This window comes from Stegodyphus dumicola, chromosome X1, assembly GCF_044657685.1.
Source record: "Stegodyphus dumicola isolate Sdum_Otavi_A_Nest chromosome X1, ASM4465768v1".
NCBI classification, from domain to species: Eukaryota; Metazoa; Arthropoda; class Arachnida; order Araneae; family Eresidae; genus Stegodyphus; species Stegodyphus dumicola.
In genome coordinates, this window is record NC_140780.1 from 239,618,553 (window position 1) to 239,637,837 (window position 19,285).

General features: G+C 32.8%; 1 pseudogene across 3 annotated transcripts in view; it reads left to right on the forward strand.

The window, feature by feature from the left end:
* LOC118197438 (toll-like receptor Tollo pseudogene) overlaps positions 1-19,285 on the forward strand; it is a 156,421-nt pseudogene that overhangs the window by 44,704 nt on the left and 92,432 nt on the right. The window contains exons 2-3 of one of the 3 annotated variants that reach the window (XR_015038408.1): positions 1,002-1,099; positions 14,917-15,197. The exons of 1 other annotated variant lie outside the window; for it this stretch is intronic. The product of XR_015038408.1 is annotated as a toll-like receptor Tollo pseudogene, transcript variant X3 (transcript). Of the gene's footprint in view, positions 1-1,001; positions 1,100-14,916; positions 15,198-19,285 lie in introns of those variants that run through there. One more of the 3 variants, XR_015038406.1, reaches the window with a different exon arrangement.

Consider the following 19,285-nt stretch of genomic DNA (forward strand, 5'->3'; position numbering starts at 1 on the left):
TCTCTGCATTGTTTCTAAACTGTTTTCTAAGTCGAATATGATACTTAGTATGAAACATCAAATAGCATTATTTAACGTTTAATAGTTTAAATACATGGTCAATCTGAAAAAAGTGAGGAAAACTTGACGAGGTGATAGAACGCGGCTACACGAGTAATATTCGTCATAAAATATATGGTCGGAACGCAAGCGGTGAGAAGCTAAAAGGGAATTTTTCACTGTAGCATTTAAAGAATTAACACAAGAGTGATAGGAGATACTTCAAAAAAACATTTTATTAACAGGAATCTAATTGATGTACAGGCTCAAAGAAATTGCTCAGAAGACATTCTGCCACTGTAATGTAGGCTTCACACCTGCGGAACAGGGACTGACGCACATTTGCGAAGACACCAGGCATTTCCCGAGTATCGCCGACAACAACGACGATCTTGGTGAATATGAATAGGTCCATATTTATTTCAACTCGGCAATCGTAGATTAGACTTTTTGTATGGCCCCACACGAAAAAGGTCCAAATAGGAGGAATACGGTGGTCTGCCTATGGGACCACCTCGACCAATCTATCGCCCTGGAAATTTCGTAGTTCGTATAACCAGCCATCCTCTCGGCAATCCACGGTAGAAAATGTGAGCACCGATTCTTTTTATTTATACCATTTGCAATTCGACCTAGAAGCTCGTCTTTTGCTTTTCCGTCCAGACTTTCTATGACGAATATTGCTTGTATAGCTAGGTTTTATCATCCCGTAAAGTTTTGCTCACCTGTTTCAGATTCATCCTGTATATTCCAGGTTAATCTCATGGAATCCAAGTAGCTTGGTATTCAAGTAACTCTTATCCTTTAATTGCAAAAGAATTCGAGCGATTAAAAGTGCAGGTAGTCAAGTACTTGCTGTTATATTTTCTCCGCACATGTTTCTGGAATCATATAAATGTATCAGATTATGCAGCACGAATAATGATTTGGCATACTAAACATCATTTTAATTCTTCTTTTAGGCTTCAGATCAAGGAAGTGCCGGATGATTCTTTCCTTTGCGCCATATTGTCGATTTGTGAGTTGCATTCCAAAAAGCCTGTCTAACTCACATGTATCAGTAAGTTACCTTTAACGAAATCTTTTTCTTTGTATTCATCTTGTTTTGATTAAATGCCCTATGCTGTTTTGAGTTACCTTTTGTTTATTATTTTTTGATAAAGCGTTCAGTCATGGGTTCGAAAACTAAACATTATAAAACAGATGTACTCTGTACTCAAAGACTGAATTCCGTAAGTCGATGAAAAATAGAATATTCGCAAAAAGTTGTGCGATCTTTGCTGTACTTGGTCACGTAACCAGTAAAGTAGTACTGAATCAGCATATCACGTGAAAATTAGTTTTTAGGTACATTAGTTTAAGTAATCGGAAGGAAAACATGGTACTACTCTGCTATAAAGACCGGGTCCAGAAATGTACGAGTATGTATGCATGGCTGGATGGATGTGTTCATATATGTAATGTACATATGTACATACATCTGTTTGTGTGTGCAAATACATACGTACACATGTGCATACATATATACACTTCTGAAGCTGGTTCTGATAACAGAAGAGTACCGGAAACATAAGGACAAGTCGTGTTTAGTTGTGAATAAAAAAATTCCTATAGTCATTTTGCTGCAGGAAAATTGAGATACCTAAATAATATAAATTTTTAAACACCATTTAATATTATTTAAGCAAATTTGCTTACTGTAAGCGTCGATAACTCCAGTGTAATATATTCAAGGAAAACATTTTTAAGGGAATAACACGTTCAGGATAAAAGGTGTAATATATTTTTTTTTAACAAAAATAGAAGTTTTTAGCCCAAAGGAGCATTAGCCCAAAAGGGCTATTAGTCTGGAATCAGCATTTTGCATCGGTTCACTGTAAAGGGCGTATGATTTTTTTTTAAATTGTTGCCACTATATATTATCGCCCTGTATTATATTTAAAAAACATAAATAATGAAGAGTCTGCATGAATGTATGTTTCTCGCATTGTGGAAAAACGGTACCTAGAGCGATCAGATTTTGAGTAACGTAATCCTCCACCCGAACACGGGCACCTGGACGACCGAATTTTGAATTTCGAATTTGTTTTATTATCTCTTTCTTATTTTGTAAAACTGTAGACGAATTTTTGATTAACAAATTCAACTATTTCAAAGCGAGCAATAGCAACACTGTATGGGAAAAAAAAATTATCTCCAGCATGCGAGATTGTCTGTCAGGAATTTTAAAGATATTCTGTTAAGTATTTTGTGATATTGCTGGAGAATTGACTTTTATATGGTTTTAGTGCGAAGAACATAATATTTAATAAATAAAAGTAACACACAAAACGTTATAAAACACTCCTTTGGGTCTAATATAAAATTTGAAAGTTTCAGATATTTTTGTTAGCTTTTTATGTTTTATCGCAGGTTTATTTGTTTCTGATTGCGTTATTTATCAGGACAGTGTTCAAAGTATAGCAACACGGCATCACTCATATTGAATACATGATGGTTTATCACAATTTAAAAGTTTTGGGCCAAAATTTTCGTTAAAATTCCGAAGAAAACTTATCATTAAGTTTCAGAAAACTGTCCTGTATATCGTCAAGGAAACTAGATGGGTCTGCATGTTCTTGTATTCGCTTTTGTGTTTCAAAATCATGCAATAAAAATAAAAAATTTAAACGTGCAAAATTATTATTTATACAGTATGGCGGATGGGATGCAAATATAATTGCTTTTATGATGTAAATATAATTTATCAATTACTAATTAATTTGTAATTAATAGATTATATTAACAGCATATTTCTTTCTTCCTAACTTATTACAATAATCTACAAATTAAAAAAAAAATGCTCCTTTTTTTTCAAGATTTTTGCATTTTTTCCGTTATTCCCTAAAAAACTATTTCTCGTTCAGAAGAAAATAACATGAAATGAATTATTTAATAAGATCGTTAAAAAACAACGTTGCTATCAGAAAGCTTCCGAACTGCGTTTGATGCGTCTTGCGTTGTGCTTACTATCGAGGAACTCGAAAATTTTAAATTTAGCCCCGATATTCTTGCTTATTTAGGCAGATTGTAGCTCTCATGTAGTTTCCTTAAATAAAATACTTAAATAACTTGAATAAGGTAACTACAGATTTTCTCTTTTATGATCCGATTTAGTTGTGCAGTGTTTTCGCAAAATTGGAGGGACATGCGCTTTTCTTTTCGGATATATATCGTTTTGAACATTTGTTTCCGATGAAAATTTTCCTGATGCGATTAGATAGTTTTCCGATTTAATTGTGGATAACTGACGATGCAGTGGAATAATTTCAATTTCAATGTGCCCCCCCCCGTTTACGGTTTTATGCACTACGGGACTCGCAAATTATGATTTGAATTTCTTACACAAATGTCTTAATTTAGAAAATGTTCTCTAGCTAAATACCCAAAACAATTTGGCGACCAATCAGTAGCTCTCAATCGACATTTTGACGAAATGTTCTAGTCGTTTCTTTAACTCATTCGAATTCATCGTGTAGGGAGGAGATTTAATTTTATTGTTTATATATGAAGCATTACGAAATAATTATAGAATAATGATTAAAAAAAAGAAAGGGGATTTGATTGGACATTCAGTTTAGAACTCTCACAGCATTTTGTATTTTTCATTTCATTGTGTCCGAATTGGATTTACAACTGAATTTTAATAAAGATATACTTTTAATCCGAGTATTTAGTTACTGCAGAACACAAGGGTATGTCTTATTGTGGAAAGGATTGGATGTGGAAAGGATTGGATGTATTGATAGTAAAGCAGACGAAGGTTATAGGCCTGACCGGATGTCCTTTTTGAAGACTTTCTAAGAGAAATTGATTTATATTTACATTGCATATGGGCTAAGCTCCATTCATGAGAACTGAATCAGGGTCGAACTTCTAGCGTTCAGCGATCATTCACCACTGGTAGGAACTCGATTAATAATGTAACATTACACACTTATCAAATTTCAACTTTTTTCGCAATGAATATCTAATATACCTCATTCGGGAAACACGATTCTATACTTATACTAATTATAGTGTAACTGTTTGATATTATAAAAGTGAAAAGTAACATCTTATTTTCAATATGCCATGGTTAAAATTCCAGTTTTTATTTATACATTATAATTATTTTTGTTATTTTCTGGAGTGAACCGAGGGCCGCATAAAAATGAGTCAAGGGCCACGACATGACTACTTTACATTGACATGTCTGCTTTATACCATATTTGAAGAGGGGCTTCAGAAAGTTTTAAATGTAAGATAAGTGTACAAGATAAGTGTCTAAAGTTACTTTCTGAGTTTTTTGCATAGTTCCAAAGCGGTCCGTTAAGTGTTGGATTCCAATCAAAAGAAGAAGAAAAAATCTGCTTTGGCATAAACTTCAAACCATTCCTGAACAACATCTTTCAAATCAGAATAGCAACCATGTGTGCTGAAGCGTTGTCGAGCAAATTGACTGAGTTAGCCTCGATATTTTGTCTTTATCACTTGTCTGAACCAAGACAACAGGTTACACCATAAACACCTGTTATCATGGTATTATATGGCGTATGATTATTAAGCGGCGGTTTATCTTCATTCCCCAAAATGTTGCCCGGAATCTTCCCGACATATAGCTACTCAGATTCTGAATTATGAAGAAAGGCAGAGAGATCCACAGAGTTTACATAGCATGCTTTCGTTTCGTTTCTGAATTACAGTAGTAAAGTCGTGTTTATCTCTTGCCACTACCCATAAATAAAAATTCATCCTAATTGAGAACACGAAAGCCCGTGTTTCATCATTTCTCGCGTCAATATTTATTTGGCGCAGACCTTCGTCATTTCCCAGCTTTTCAAGAAACATTTGTTTCATTGATTAGAGACTTATGTCGGATGTCTTATTTTCATAGCAAGCTGAGAAATTAATCCATTCCGTGGGCTCGTTTAGGAACATTTTCGGGTGATGCATTTCCTTCTCTAAACATGGCAATCTATGTTTTGACAGAGGCGTCGGGGAATTATATCTCACTAAAGAATTTAGAAAAAGAAAACGTTTTGTAATTAAAATTTCTGACAACAGTTATTATCATCGCCTGCAACTTTTAAATCTATTCTGTTGCAAAATATCGCATATAAACAAGCTGTTACTTGAAGACTATGTTTTTGTGTTGAGAAATACTCCTGTTCCATAATTCAAAAACGTTGTGAAATGCGTGGTATCAAATTTTCTAAGTGCAAAATAAGCAGCATTATTAATCGGAAGGGGAAAAACCGTCAATCATTACTTCTACATGGGTAGAAGACACCCATCGAATATCCGAAAAGGGTACGTACTGTTTCTGAGGTTAAATCGCTGTTAACAATGGAAAATCCACCGAGGCGGGAATCAGGTGCAAAGACTTTAAATACATCTGCATCGACAATAAATAAAATAATAAACAAATATTTACAACTTATAATGTTAACCAGCGTTTTGTCGAACCATATGGCTCAGCGGAAAACAATTTGCAGAGCCCATTAGGAAAATTATTTAGCATGAAATAAATGGAAATACGTTGTGCTTTTGATGAAGCATAGGTTTATCTAAGAAAAAAATTTACAAACCTGCTTTCGTTAATGCAAAGAAAGTTTCGGTAAGGGTTTATGATTGTTGCAGCGTTTTCGTACAATGGAAAATTAAAAATAAGAGAAATATAAAAACAAAATGTTAAAATCAACTCAACATACTACGAAGAGAAAGTTTTAAGCTCGATATTAACAGGTAAAATTTCATTTCTGTACCCCACTTTCTTTCAGAGTGAAACTTCATCAAGGCAAAGCAACAAGTCATACTTACAGAAGTACCACTGCATTCCCTGATAAAAAGGAAGGGTGATACAGGTATTGCTCAATGCACATTTTCAAAATATTCCTGCGAAGTCCCCTGATACCCCTATTTTGCCTTTGGTCCAGGAACAAAGGCTATCAAATCGTAGATTTAAAAAAAAATACTCTTTACACTTTAAACATTAATCAAACAGCCCCGAAGTCGTCCTAAAAATGTTTAAACACTGGAATTGTATAGAAGTAATCAATAAGCAATAACTAATGTATGTAAAGTGTAAAAACTTAAAAAGAAAATAATACAAATTTGGAGGGAAAGAAATTTTGTTTCTATAAAAAAAAACACCAACACAAATTCCTGTTCATAAATGGACAAATCTATGGATGCCAAATTGATATTTCAAAGAAGTACGAAATCGCTTTCATAAACTGAGATTGTGGTGATTGCTGAAGAATTTGAAATAATTTATGAACACTTTTATAAGAGCCAGTTTAGTGAATTTTCAGATTTGTCTGTTAAATCTAAAATGAATTGCTGGCACATAAGTAATTTTTCATTTAATTGGCTAACTTCCTTGAAATGTAGAATTTCCAAGCACCTGCTTTATGAATTGAAAAATTAGTATTATATTCTAAATCAGGCAGACCGTATTGTACTTCAAAAAGCATAATACATTTCCAGCTGTAATCATATTTTACGGTCGTGTTATTAAAATCTGTTTGGTAGAATTATGTATATGTCTGCGGTTTATCCTTTTATATAAAATAAATGAAAAGTTCAGAATGCATCTGTGTATTCTTCCGGAGAGTCAACTATCAGCTTCTCTATGTCTAAAAAAAAAAAAAAAAAAAAAAAAAAAAAAAAGTTCTCCTGGCTAACCCGATTGTTAGGGGGGAGGAACTTTACAGCAATCTGATTCAGTGGCGTAGCTAGGGTGGGGCAAGAGGGGGACATCTGTCCCCGGGCGCAGCATCCAAGGGGCGCCAAATTGATGATACGAATTTTTAAAATTTTTTAATGAAATATTTTCCATTTTTTGGCGCACAGAAAGGGGCGCAAATTCTTCAGTTGTCCCCGGGCGCTGAAAACTAGCTACGCCCCTGATCTGATTTTATTGCATTTCAAAAATAATTTCCTCTTATTTCGCACATGCAGTTCTTTTCATAAAAGGAAACTGAACTGTAGCATGAATGATAATAATAGAGGAAAGTTTTGTAAAGATGGTGTAAAATTCGCATTTCCCCATGCGGTGCTTTTGCAATTTACGTAGTTAGCACACCCAGCTAGCAAATTGGAAGATCCGGGATTCGAATCTCGGTGACTTCTCAAGTTTTTCTCCACGCCCGAACTAAAAATTTTCGCGTTTCCTGCATCTGAGAAAGCTAATCATTACTACATTCGCCCTACATTGGCCGGAACTAAACTGTGGTGAATGATAACTCGGTATCACCTGATTTTGGTCTCATGTCTACCAGAGCCGTAGCTAAGGTTTTCAGCGCCCGGGAAAAAGTGAAGATTTTCGCCTCTTTCTTTGTGCCAGGAATGGAAAACATTTCATTAAAAAAATTTGTAACATCAGTTTGGCGCCCCCTAGATGCTGCCCCCGGGGATAGATGTACCCCTTTGCCCCATCCTAGCTACGCCACTGATGTCTACCAACCAATACCAATACTGAGTTATTACAGGTTTATCGCGCGAAGCGCAATGTTACCAGTTCTGTTGAACTACAGCCGTAAATTGGCGCGTGATTATATAGCATATCTTGACAGTTGAATTCCGAAAAGATGGAAGCGTTGTTGAAGTGTGTTCTCAAGTCTTTCCCCAATCTCTTTCTAAGTAGGGAAATGATCGCGTTTTCCCTTGCGTGCTAAGGTGGAGTAAGTGGTTTTCTAGTACAGTTAGCAAAGTGGAATATCCTTTTATTCGAATCTGGGTAAAGGTATAATTGATTTTTCACACTTCCTAAGTTAGAAAAGCCACTCGAATTAAATTTCCATTTGAACTAAAATGTATTCGACGATAGCTCGTCATCGCCTGGATTTGGTCGACTTTGTCTCAAGGATTGACTGGATTTGGTCGACTTTGTAACTTTAAGAGCTCCAACCGCTCTTAAAGTTAAGATGATATAAGCAATTAATGCATTCCTTCATATGTGATCTCTTGATGTAAGTGTGTGTTCTCTTAGTAATATACTGTTCGTATATGTTCCCTTGGAGGGGAAAAAAAAAAAAAAAAAAAAAAAAAAAAACTGCTAGCACGTCAAGCTAGAAAGTGGAAGATTCGGGGTTTGAACCCTGACGATGGCGTAGTTGATCACGTTTTCTGCTGCAAAAGCCTTAATTGTCTTAACAAGATGATTAGTTTTGTTTCAAAACACTTCTCCCTCTTTCTCTTAATTCGCGGGTCATTCATTTGGTAGGCTTTCCTTCTCTTCTCGCTGTTGAAGTTTAAAATATGTTAAGCGAGAAATAATATGCAAATAACATAATAATCGCTATTTATTTAAATTGGGTAATTGATATTTTCTTCGACTGGAAAATTTTATATCAAACATAAGAAGTAAATAATTGAATAATTATAATTCCTTATCCCGATACAAAGCAGTTATCGCTTTGTTTGACATTCACTGTTAGTTTTAGCTAACCTTATAACTGAAGCTACAGATCTGCATTTATGCAAATCAAAATAAACGCAGTCATTTACTATGTCGAGAAGATTTTTTATTCTAGGAAACTCACAAGTTCAGATATTTTCAAAAACTTATTCGGGGAGGGGGGGATCTGCTACCTCATTTTTACAAAAGCTTAAAAAAATCACTTCCTCATTTTGTTGTGAAATTCTTTAAATAACGAGAACTGATATTACGATGCTTTTAGAGCTTAAACTGTAGGTTACTTGGTCGGTAGTCTTTCCCTACCGTCCACGACTTCGTTTAATTACATAAATACTTAAAGCGTGTTTATTTGCATTAGCTGACTTTTCATCGCTGTTTAGTAAATAAATAGTTAATTCTAAATATGCTATGTTTTCGCTTAAACTGACTTTAGACTAGTGCTACTTAAATTTAAAGAGAAAAAAAATCCTGTATATATTTACTGTTTTTTATTAATTTCGACAACTGCATAGAACTTTGTTTTTCCATCGTAGATGTACACTTTATAAATGAAGTTTAAAATAAAAATTAAATTAAATTATGTACACTGTATTTTCCTTGTTTTCCTCATCACCAACGACAGAATTCATAAGACCCCTGAACACCGGTTGTTTGACCTGGGTTTGAATCCCAGCGTACGCGTTACCTGCACGGATGTTTTCGTGATTTTCTCCAATTGTAACATGAATGTGAGTTAGTTTTCTTTAAAAAGTTCTCCACGTTTTGGCTATTAGTATTTTAGAAGTTTCATTAAACTTGATCAAATTCGTCATGGACTGAATGGTCTGTTTCTAGGAATTTTATTACTAGGAATGTTTTACGCATATTATACGTTTTAAAATGTAGTAGAAATTATTATAATACATAGTTTTATAACATTGTGTGCAATATGTATAGTTATATAATATCGTAAGCATTTTTGTAATCCGTATACCGACATAAAGGAAGTACCGTAATTACTCGAGTATCCCCTTTTCACCCCTCCCGAAAAATGTTTTTTTAGGCTATGATTTAAAAATTAGTGGCCCAAATTTTTATCCTTCTTGACACCTGCATAGGGTCAACTGTCCCCTCAGTTTCCACACTGTGCCACCCTCTTTTGTGAGGCGAACAGAACCGGCTTCTGTATCATCAGACCAGATTTAAATCATAGGCAAAGGATATATATTTGCAGTTGTCTGTTCACCTATACAGCGGGTGTAATATTTGTCGCCTTCTGTGGTAAACCTCAGGCAACGCTGAAGAGACGGCCTAAATGACCGATGGCGGCCTAAATGGCGATAAATTGCCATTTCCGATGAATACTTAACGAGCTTGTGTCCGTCCATTGGATTAAGATAAACCATAGTTAACGCAACCGTTTCGCGAAAAGAGAAACTGCCCCATGAAGTTTGCTAGCTAGAAAATCGCTGGTTGTTATATTCTATTTTGTGATGGGTCAATTCATATTTTGCTGTGCCTCATGCTCGGACTTCAGAATTTTCAACTGCGTAAGCTTGCCGTCACTTTATAAAGAATCGACTTGTGGAGTCATTAGTTCATAGCGATGCTGAAACGTGGAAAATGTGCATTGCCCTCGTTGGGATTCGAACTCCGGACCTTCCGAATACGCATCGAGTGTGCTTCCAGTTACACCACGAATGCATGCGGAAAGGAGGGAGAAAATACCGTATACACTTCCTTTCTCAAGATTATGAGCTTATTGTTCTTAAATGAATCATTTGCCAAACAATACATGAACTTTGTCTATTAAATACGTATCATTTTCTGAATTTTTTCTTAGTAGTTTTGTATTGCTGAAAGTAATAAACGTAATAAAATTATCAATTTATTAGCTTGTAGAGACATTAGGTATTTTTTGGAAGCAGGAGAGATGAAAAATGAGAAATGCCTTTGCTGGGACTCGAACCACGGACCTCTCGAATACGCGTCAAGCGTGCTGACCACTACATCACGAAGGCATGCTAAAAAGGCTGGAGAAATACCTTATAAGCTGAACGTAATAAACTTATCATGGCTTGTATGTGTAATACTGAAGCATATATATTCCTAAATGTATTCATTTGTCTTTTCATATTTTTACGTATCCATCGAAGTTTTAGTCTGTAAGTCACATACAAACAGCTTTTTTGTAACTTTTATTTTAAAATGGCGTTTGTGAAGCTTCATCTACATCATTTAAGGAAACCGCATCAAAGCTAAGTTTCCTTTTGTAGAATCTTCATTTAAAAGTTTTTAATTGTTGATTTGCTTTGACAGCGATTAATCTTATGACTATAAATAGAAAAATGCCACTCTCACTGTTTCTTTCCGAAGGACGAAGAGAGCGCAATATCTTCAAAGTGGTGCAATACACTTTTATCACTTTTAATATCAGACGATTGATTTCTACCATGATGGTTTAAAACAACTATCTAGTCTATGTTTATATTAACATAAATAAATTCATTAAAAATTATTGCCGTAAAGAAAGATAAGTCAAGTGTTTCAGGGTGACTCATTTTCAGTTCAAATTGTGTGATAAATATAAGCAAACACAAAACAAGAAATCGCATATGTATCTTTTGATTTACATTGCTTCAAAAATAATTCCTTGCTTTTTGGGTAACGGAATCATATTACTAGAATATTCTGTTATTTATCGTTGATAATATCCAAAATATTACAGTGCCTTTATTTTCGCAACTGTTGACCGTAAACATATATTTCCAGTTACAAAAATATTATAAATGGCGCAAAGATTAATGTTTCGTGTTTTTTAATTTAAAAAGATTAATTTTATATCAAATAAGAAATCTAACTCTTTATACGTTTCCGCAGTCCTTATGTTCATATTTAGGAAAAATGCTATGCTTATTGTAAAAACACAATATTACCATACAATATGTCCCGTACGACAAAAACCTGACTAAAGTACTTAGTTTTAAAGAATGGCCATCATATTCCGGAGCCGTACTAAAATTGAAAAGCGAAATGATTGCATCTTAACTAAAAATAAAATGTCAGTGCATAAAAAAGATTTCTGGTGTTAACTGAGGAAATGTTGAGCATTTCTGTACATATTATCGTGAAAAGTATTGATCAATATAATTTCTCTTAAACAAGAGATCTTATTTCTTTTAAACAAGAGAATTTTACAGGCTTCGGTCTTGTTACATTACCAACTCGTAACCTTATTTGCATATATTAAATATAAAAATTAAAAGTACTTCTAACTTAAGTGAATTTTTTGTACGATATTTAGATTAGAATAAACTTAATAAGTCAAAACTTATAAGTTATTTGTGTAAAAATTCCTTTTTCATACCAATTGTAATAAGATAAATTAAAGATAATTACACGCTAGTAAATCACAAAAGGATATCATTGAACTACATTTAAGGGAGGGATAAACCTCGAATTATTCTAATTTATTTAACTGACCCCTTAGGGCAAGGTGACGCCAAAATTTACAGATTTTGAAATTAAATATGTGGTTTAATTTTTGTCGTTCGAGAGTCAAACTTTTTGCGTTACATTTTTCGCAATAACATTTTTCTAACCATAAGTAGAGGGACCGACGGAACGTATAAAAAGTTAGATTCCGTATTTTCTACAAATTAGTTTTTTAACTTAAAAGTACGAAAACCTGAATCTATGTCTTATTAAAAATATTTCCGTAAATGAAAGTGTATGTCTACGAGCAATGGTTCAGAAAATAAAAACCAGGTAAGGGCTCTTATGATCACGGATGTACAGTAATAAAATTGGTACTTGTATTATTTTAGAGGTGTATATTGTATATATATGTATGTGTGTAAGATAAAAATATGTTAATCGAAATTATAATTTAAACTAACGGTAAAACTTCAATTCTTCCTCCCTCTCTGTTCTAAAAATCGTAATAACTTCTCTATGGATTGCGTCATTTCTAGAGTATTCGATTTTGCATTGCCTGCGTAGCGTTGATGACGTAATAATTGGGAACTGAAACTTTTTAATTCAAACCAAAACTTTTCTCTTCGTGTGCTTCCATAAAGGGTACCTATGCACTTCAGCTTCGCACTCTACACTGCTAGGATGTAATTGTGCTGTCTTGCTTGCTATCGCAATAATATCAAATATGTAAATGCTCTGTGAATAGGCACGACTAGAGTGCCAAATGGTTGTGACCACAAATGTCAATTGCAAATAAAAATGGAATTAAAACTGCCTCGACTGTCAAGTTTTTTAGATATTACGAAGTCAACGTATTAGCATACTACGCAATCAGAATTCCTCTTCTTGAATATGGATCTACGATCTACATAGCTATTACGCATCAACAGTGTTCCGTCTTTTCCTTTTTTTTATTACATATATACATACCAGTAAAATTATATATTATGTTAGTTCTAAGGCTTCAAAAATGTATAATATTAGCGGAAAAGAATTGCTAGAAATAAAATCATGACCAAAGGGGAAGAAAAAATGAGATAAGGAGTTACAATTAATAGGATAAGGAGTATAAATTAATGAGATAAGGAATTAATAGGGAAAGCGAGACAAGGAATTCACCTGATTCGTCTCCGTTTCGCTCACGTGACCTAGATGAAAACACAGTACCAGAAGTAGGGAACGGACATCCTCAGCTGGTACCAAAGCAGCAGGAAAATTGGCCAAAAGCTATTTCTTTCATATTAACACCCAAATCATAAAATGAATCAGTGGGAACTATAAGCCTTTGTTTTTGATCCGTTGATTGGCTTGGTTCATTAAGACTGCGGCAAAACACAACTAGGACTACCTGCCTAAGGGTTGGGATACCTTCGCGGAGAACTTTCTAAGGGGAACTGGTTCGTATACACGTTACACATGGGGGGGTTATACACGCTCGTATACAAGTTACCCATGGAATCGCCCACGCAGGCAGCCCGTTCGCCTGGAATCGAGCCTAGGTCGGAAGTACCAGTGTTCAGCAACTTTACCGCTTGGCAGCTGGTGGGCCTTTAATCCGTTGATCAATATTTTTTGAAGAAACATTTCGGAACGTAAAATATTTTCTTTTTATTGTTACTTACGTATAGTTTTGATGTTATTAAAAAAGCTACTAATGTTCACTATTCGTTAACGCAAATTCAAATCAAAGCTCCATTTTATAAGATGTATTTATATCCTTGACTAAATTTTTGGTAGTCTTTTACTAAATAAAATTCTTTGCGCGTGAAATATTAGAGTTTTTGTGCTTATAGCGCATAAAGGTCTTTCTGTATGTTTTATCTAAGAACTTTTAACCTTTTTAGCGAGGCATGTCTGATTAACTGAAACCTTTCTCCTTAAAAGGTAACTAACAGAATTGTGCAGACTACGCTATACTGACTTTTAAATAGTTACGGTATTAATGTTAAATTAATTAAAAAATAATTACGGTATTGTGACAAATAGCATATGTGGAATAAATCGAATAGAAAATGTCAAATTAGATAACAGTTAGAATCACTATTACTTAATTGCACCATGATGCATTTATAAAAAATCCTTCCGAAAACTTAGGGTAGCAGGAAGAAATGTACTCGTGGTTCATTATATTCTGTTTTTATTATTTGCGGGTTAACAGTTCGTTCTGACTTAGGGAAGGAATAACTGCATCAGATTTTTCAGATAGACGAGTTTTGGAATGTGCGGCTAAATGCATCTAAAGGAAAAATAAGTACCGACCTTTCGCATTCTGTTTTGTCTGCCTTCGGCTATAAATCAGTCTTTCATCGCATCGACTAACAACATTTTCCTCTATCTTAGCTTGATGAAAGCGTGCCAAACTCTCCAAATAGAAGCGCGTAGGCCTAGCTATTTCAAAGCAAAAATTTTTCTCACTAAACTAAATTTCATCTTTACAAGCTACTACCGCATTTCGTATAAACAAGAATATAAAAGTTGTAAATTGGCTTTGCAAGTGATAAAAATCAGAATAGCATATGACCCTGTAAAGGAAATTAATAATTTGAGGCTACGTTGACATTGTTCATTTCATCACATACTGGACCTGTTATATTAATTCTTTGTTTAAAAATAGTAATTTAATTTATTCTCGAATGCTAGAATGAAGCTTTAATTTTATTATAAACAGTTATTATAAACTTTTGTTATATTATAAACAGGAAGGCATCGTCATGCATATCATCATGCATAAGGTCTGTACTTGAATAATAATAAAAAAAAATTCTTTTTTTTTTTTTTTAAACATTAATTGAAAGTGAAGAAAAAGGACAGCATAACTCGTTAAAAGGACCTGGGATACAATCTCACATTCCAAATGAACCGAATAATAAATATGGTATTGCTTAAAAAAAGCAGTGCTTTTACAAACATTGCTTAGATAATAAAAAGAAATATCTTGCACGATTTTGATTATAAAGTCTTCTATTTCTTTTTGACAGGCTCTTCACTCCCTTAAAACAGTGCTAATCATGGAACCTATATTTCTCGTACTTACCCTGGAGTAGTAATATACATGTAGTGAGTCAGAGAATGTACAAGAAAGCAGTGGAATGGAAACTAATTTTTAAAAGGCTGTATCATAAATGTAAAATCATTACCGTGTTTACGCAATGCTGTTTTATCCCCGTAAAATAAGTTATATTCTATATGAATATCAAACAAGATTATAAGCCTCGAACAAAAGTTTTAAAGCCAAGTGAAAACTGAGCTTTACATTTTGAAGCAGTGATTTATTGATGAATAAATTTCTTGAAAATTAACTTTCCTTTAATCATTGTTATAGTGTACAAATTCTTTTTGCGTGTATTAATTATTATCTTTTTTAGTGAACAGAAAATATTTTCTTCGATTTTATTATTATATAAGGATATCAGATATTTATATTGTTGTACAGTGTGATGATGTAAGATTTAATTTTGACGTCTTATTGTTTATAATAAAGTATTCAGAAATTCCTTTGTTATACCCCTTAAAAAAATTTTAGCTCGTCAGATACACGTATGTAATATGTTAATGATACAACTGTTAATCTTTCTAACGTTCAGTTGCAGCCAGAGCACACGACAGCTGGCTTTGAATTTTACTTCTTTTTTTCTGACAGAAAATGTAATTTTTCTGTAAGTCGTTTCAAATGTAAGTGAAAAACTCCTGATTTCTGCAATATCAAGAAACCGTATTCTGCAGTTTTTATTTTAAAAGTTGATAAATTTGAATTTAATTTATGAATTTTAAAATATATTTTATCCTAAAATATTCAGTCAAAAATTTATACTCTAGTCATATTAAATAAAATGATATTCAGATATACAGGGTGGGCAAATAAAAGTGTTCCAGAGAATAGAGTTATTCTGTTTTCTGGGCTACTTTTATTTGCCCCACTCTATATTTTAATTTCCTCCGTGCTATGTTACAGGATTTACTATTACTGTATTTTCTTTTTTTACTTCATTGATCTTAATTATTTTAATATTTATTTTAACTTTCATAATTTTTAAAATAAATTTAGATGTGAACTACACTAGTCCTTTCGTATTTTTTTATTTACAAAAATTAAGCTTTGAATCTTCCGAAATGTTAATGAAATCATTTAAGTACAAAATTTGTATTTTCCTGTAAGAATAATGATTTCTAAAAATAAAATTTTATTAAAAAATTACTATTTGTTGAAAAAAGCTCTGTAATATAGTACGGATGCGAAAAGTATGTAAAGTACCACCTATAAGTCTCGTCACTTAACGTTCACCTGATATGAAATGAAAATTATCAGGCATAATGTTTTTTCAGTTTCAAGATACGACTGTGTTATGACATTACTATGCACTTATCAACATCAAGGAAAAAAGTGTGACTAAAAAACGGAAAACATGATAATCCTCATTAGTGTTAGAGGATCCATACCTAGTAAGTTGCTGGGACTTGAGTTTCACTATGTAAAACTTCTCTAATTGAATCGGTTGTTGCAGGTGCATACTTTAAGCTCCTGTTTCAAAACATAATTTTTGGGTGTTAAAAAGCTTTTTCTTGTAAACACCGATTCTTATAATACTACTCTAAAACAAGTGATCAGAAAACGTCAAGAGAAGTAATTAAATCATCTTCCAGATTTTTTGATTAAATTCAGACCTCATCATCAATTTGAATAATTTTTTACAATTTGGTAATGACTTTAAATGCGAGAAGTCAGTAAAGAAATGGCAGTTTCCGAGTGCTGAAATTTTATGATTTTTTAGCAAAGTTAATAATGGGAAATTGCTGAAAATGCCAAAACTAATAACATCTTGGCTATTATAAAGCTAATAATATTTCATAAACCTTTCTTTAATGAGTCTGTTCTCTTGTTCATTTCTTTCCAACTATTACATCAAAAGTTCTGTTCGTTTTTGTGTTTGAGAATGGGTCATATGCGAAACGATGACTGTGATATATCTTTATATTACAAAATTATGGTATATGTATTGTGATATATCACTATATTACAAGCATACAAAAATATTATTATTACTGTATTACAAAACTATACAGGTAACATGAAATGTTTGGTAGTTAAGCTTGGCTGTTCACTAAAATAAATCGATTTGAAATTGAGCACTAAAAACGAGCAGAGAAAGGCTTGAAATTTGTCTTAAAGAAAATAGGGGAATGTCAGAGTTATTCTTGATGGCGGAATTTAAATGCAAAAGAACAGACTTAAAGGAAAAAATTTCACGTCAAAGATTTAAATGCAAAATATTTCTTTAAATTGCAAGATTTAAATACAAAATAATGCAATTTTTTACTTTGAGGGGTAATTTTAAAACGCGTAGTTTACCTTTTTAAAATTCAGCGATTGATTGTAAGATTTTCAGTACGTTACCTAATGTTCTTGAAAACTATATTTGCGCTGAGTTATAAATATGAAATTTGATACAGAAATGAGATTATTTATGGAATTAAATGAAATGGGAGATGAGGTACCTTATTATAAGAAAACCTTTCAAAAATCAGTTATAACGTTCAGTAATATTTGTAAAAGGAGAACATAAGCCCCTAAATAGCTTAAACGAAAATTAAATTAATGTTATTGCTTAGATGGTAGAGTCTGATTACCTTTGACGCAATAAAGCAAAGCGCCCAAGAAATCCTTGAGCTATTTGTGAGGCAGTTACTACTCATATTATATATCTCCTGTAAAGAACTACGTAAGTTCTAAGCAATTCATAACACAAAGAGACTTCTGGGATGGAAGTAGACAGTACTTAACGCTTCTTGGTCTCACATACATACTATGTCGTTTTTATTTGTATAGAAAGAGCTTCATTCGGAACATAATCCATCTTTAAACCAAGAGTTTTCTTTGTAGCAGTATTTTATGTGCTATCAGACGAATGACGGCATATCTCCTATTCTCCCAGAATGCGAACTCGTCGTTAGACAGTATAAGGACTTATTGTAGAATTCATTCATATCATAGATCATTCACAGTTTGGAAGATATCAGCACGTGGTTCTTATTGAAAGAGAATACAGCTATTTTTTTAACTGAGGCACGTTTTTGAAATGGGGAGAATTATTAATTGAACCTTTCTCGAAAATACCTGAACCTTTATGAAAATAATTAAATTTCTTTGAAATGATGACGTAAAGTGATAGTTTAGTAATGAAAGACCAACTGGAGGTCCCCCTTTTTTCCGTCTGATTATTTTCCCCATAAAATAGTGCGTAGATAAAAACCTTGCGGGCTGGTAGTTTCATCAGGACTTCGAAATGAAACGAAATAGCAAGTGTGTGTTTCGTGAACACGACGACAACTAAACTGGTTTTTAGTCTCTGTAGATAGATAGAAATAATTTATTAATGCTGAAAGCGCTCTACGAAGGCACTTATTTTTATGTATTTTACTGGTAATAGCTTCTCCCCTTTAATTATTATATCTTTTTGTGATGCTGAGCATATATAACAACTCTTGAACTATTTTTTTAAACATTCACCTTGATTCCTAATAAATCTTGTATATAAGTGAGATTCGATTAAAAGTTTTAATTAGTAAACATTTCCTAATAAAAATTTATATTAAAAATACATCTATAGAAATAAGACAAATAAAGGCATTGAAAAATTTTCTAGATTTTTGATGTTTTGTGTTGTTTTCTAAAAAAGCTATCGTAAACATTAAGGAAATTTTAAAACGAAAATGAAAATTGATTCGAGCCGAGCATTGCATATATAACTTAATAATACAAACTCGTTTGCAAAATGCATCTCTATTTGTTTTACAAAATACAAATGCATCTGTATTTGTTTTACAAATTTTTCTACTATTCATTTTTATTTAACTACGATTTCAAACTCACGAGTTTATTCAATTTAGGCACTGACCCAACTCCGTTACTCTGCTGTTAGCTGAACTGAGAAATTACATATATTATAGTGGGCTTTTTTAAATATGCATTTTTTTTCTTCTTTCGAGGATTTCCAGCAAATTTCCCTGAAAAAATGTTTTTATTCCTGGCAGAAGAAGTTTAGAAACGTATAAATTTAGAATTTTTCAGTGTTTATGTTTGCATAATTAAAAATGGGACATTTTATAACCAACGAAAAGAATAGAAAATTATATTTCAATATTTGCTGTTAAGCGAAACTATTGAAGAAATAATGCAAAATTAAGCGATTTTTTTAAAAGAGAAAATTTCATAAAAATCAATTTCATAAAATTTCAAAATTTACGTTCAAAATAAATTATTATGCATTTTCTATGATAATTCTTTATACGAATCAAAATGTCAATACTTTTATTATTAGCAGTAGTTCTCAGTTTTGTTATGAATACTAT